Consider the following 3,775-nt stretch of genomic DNA (forward strand, 5'->3'; position numbering starts at 1 on the left):
GGGGGGGGAAGAGACAGCACAGGTCTTTGACTGATACACTAAGTCTTAGTTTTTCCTCAAAAACCTAAGGTTGTAATGGTTGCATAAAAATCAAGTATGAACAACACCACGTATCTGCTTGGATGTTTAAATCTTCAGTACATTCATCAAGTATCTAATTCTGAAGACTGCATGTTTCACTGTTCAAAGGACTGAAAGGAAAAAAAAGTAAGAAGTGAGAGAAGTATACTGAGGAACTGTACACCAGTGCTTTCCAAGGGTTTATTTAGAAAGTGTAGGTAGTAGAATGGTTAGTCAGAAACACCAGGTAAAGTTGTTTTGGGAAGAAGAGAGAAATTAAGCCAATTTTCTTCATCTGACTATGGAACTATATTTCAAGACTCTTTACAGAGGCTTTCATTTAAAATTACATAGTGTTAAATTTGCAGTTCAAATCACAAAACGTGCAAGTGATGCAACACCAGCAGTAACAGACTTATTTTGTATTGATCGTATCAATTCACCATTTTTGGTCACCAGACTAAATTAATCCAGAAACTATTTTCACATGACACATTCAGTAGACTAATTCAATAGGCAAACCATGAAATGCATCGCTAAAATAATAAACATCAATCTTATTGTTTTGAAAAGGCAGAAGTTCATAATTGCAGTTAGTTACCTAACTTTTAAACTAACTTTATTGTCAATCAGATACTTTGAGAAAAGAACAAAACATAATAATAGCATTAAAAAAAAACCAAATCCACACTTTGGCCAATTGTGCATATTGCTTTGGATTTTAATATATTTAGAAAATATTCTTTAGGTTTTCTATATAAATACCTAGTTAAAATCTCACTTCAAAATAAGATTAGATCAAACCTAAACAAAAGAGAAAAGCTGCGATGCTAATAAATACTCAAGTGTTACAGCAATAGGAATTCAGAGGTACATCATGTAATAAATTCAAACTCTCCATGTTACTTTAATATTATGAATTAGTAATAATAGTAATGGAGCAACCTACCAAATTCAACAGTTCTGTCAAACTCCTTTGCCTACACATCATCTGTTAAATGTAGACACTGCATGAAAACATCAAGTTAAAGCCTGTTTACCATTAAAGGTGCATCAGAAACTAAGTAAAAGCAGGAGGTGGAATAGATGAATGCTATTCACAATATCCTCTGTCAAGTGAAAGTGTGCAATTAGCATACATCCTGTGACAGGGACCCCGAACAAAGACATTTAGAAGACATCTATGCACACTAACTCCACAGGACTAAACATATTACATAGCAACAATTAAATCCACTCCAGGAGTGCATCATAATCTGAGATAACCACCCAGTGTTAAAAACTCGGTTCAAGAAGTCTGAAAGACCCTGAATTTTGTCAAATGAGCTCTGGGAGATAACATTTTCCAAGTGATCCACTAAGGCAAGTTTCAGTAAACACACCAAAAATCAAAGTAATGAAAATCACTTGCCACCTAAAAATATACCACTGTACATCATAAAATGAAAACAGAAGCTAGTTATACAGCTTAAAACACTACACTCTGGAATATGCCTAAAACTATGTGATATACACATACCTTTCTAAAGCGCTTTCGTCATTACTATGACACATAAAATAGAGCCAACAATACAAAAGAGTTACCATGATGAAAAGACAGACCTTCAGTGGATTTCTGGTGGAAGTCTGCTAAAGTGTAATACTACATTTTCAAAAAATATTATGGGGTCTTAAACTGGTAAGACCAGTTCATCTTGCCTCTTGAAAACCAGAGGCAGGAGACTCCTGTGAACACTGGTATCCCAGAAAACAGAGCAAGTGCCAGGGCCTGCAAATGTGTCCCTGCTCTGTTTTTTCACGGCTAGGTATGTAACAGCTATTTAAACCACCTGTAAGTATATGCCCCAATTCAAAGTCTGTGATGATTTGTGTGAAGTCACCAACTTTAATTTTTATCACCTATTTGTGTATTGTAAAACAACAGTATGAACTTAGCACAGATGGTGTTTTCTATACATGCAGAATCACATACAACTGGCATTACCTCATTAAACCTACCACACTTTCTCATGCAATACATCTAAAATGAGTCAGTGTCAAGTCTTGTAGTAGTTTAAATGCCAACAAAGCTTAGGCACCGAAATGTATTCCACTTCCAAGAAAAATGTTACATGGAATTCTTACAGACTATGAACATCAACTTTCCAAAGTGAGGTCTGCTACCGATAATCCCTCCAGATCAAGGAAGATTATATTATTACATTTGCTTATTATTGTTCATTCAGAGAGCTTTCCCCTAAAAAACACATTAGTAAAATACTAGTAAGAAGTGAAAATAAAACAGTATTTGCTGTGCAAAGAAGCCATAAGAGCATCTAAGGCTTGCAAGCTTCCACAGCATATTTAACTTTTTTTTTTTTACAGTGTTTTTGTTTTGTTAGAAGAAACAAGTAGCTGTACTAAGTGATTTTCACACTGTTACAAGACACATCTTCTATTGCAGTTATTACTTCCACTCATTTTCCAAATGGGCTCCTTCAGTTCTTATGGGTCCATCTTTCTCAACCAACTTTTTATGTATTCCCCAGGAAGCAGGTCATAGTCCTCGGTGTACCACTACTTTTGCTAGGTATTTGAACAAAGTTATGATACAACTGCAGGCTCAATCCAGAACACATAAATGGGACAATAAAACTAGTTTCTACATAAGTCTTGAGACATTTTGAGTTTTGTCCTGAAATGCTTAATGGAAAACTTGTATCAGGTTCAAGTATCACAAAACTCTTCGAATGTTTTGCTGTCCAGTGTTGTCAAAAACCTTATGATAAAAGTTAGGAAGCAGAACAGTGTCAATAAATTAAGTCAGCTTCAGTAATTAATGCCTTAGCCCCAAAACTAGCAATATTCTTTTTTAAAGCTAAGCTGACATGTATTATTTCTGTAACAATTGCTAACAACGTAAGATCTCAGCAAGTGTGTGTTCAGCCCTGTCTACTCAAGAGGCAATCCCTACCACTAACACAGTGAAGCAAGAGTACCTCCAGCTATACTTCAGTCTCCTATCTTCATGACCTAGTCTTCTATTTACTGAAGACATATTCAAGCCTATACTGTGCGACAATACTTAAGTAAACGCGACTCTGTTCCTCCACCAAACCTAATCCTTCAGAAGATTTTCACAACCCCTTCCCAATCCCAGGGCCATGCCCGATACAACTTGTTTCGCTTCATTCTCAAAAAGTCGATCGACTGCGTGAGAAAGGAAATAAATGGGTTGCATCTGAATTGTATGAATGTATTTTGATACCCCTTCAGGAAGCCGCCGCACATCCTGTTTCTCCTATTTTGCTTTGAAGTCCTCCCGAGCCGCACCACACTATCTGTTTTCCTCCCCGGCGCCTCCTCCCCAGCTCATCCTTTGGTTTCCCACGTTACTGAATGTATAGGTATTTTTAGTCAGCACTTCCTAACCACCAAAATAAAGTCACCAGCCTCTCTCTCTACCTCCCTCTCACTCGCGCACACGCTACACAAAGAAACAGAAGCATTAATGACCGTTTCCAGAACCACCCTCTACCACCAACTTCCTGCACATCAATAATTTCGCAATTTCTGCTTGACAAACAGACTCCGATGCCCGAGGTCTGGACGGGAGGGGGCATTTCTGCTCGCCCGCTGACTCAAGGAAGCCCTCAGAGCGACGGGTGCTCGTCAGCCCCCCCGGCCGCCCCGCCGCATGTCTCGCTCCCTCCCTCGCTCCCGCCCGCCGGGCCCC

Source organism: Athene cunicularia (assembly GCF_003259725.1).
Source record: "Athene cunicularia isolate RWA chromosome 9 unlocalized genomic scaffold, athCun1 chr9_part1, whole genome shotgun sequence".
Taxonomy (NCBI): domain Eukaryota; kingdom Metazoa; phylum Chordata; class Aves; order Strigiformes; family Strigidae; genus Athene; species Athene cunicularia.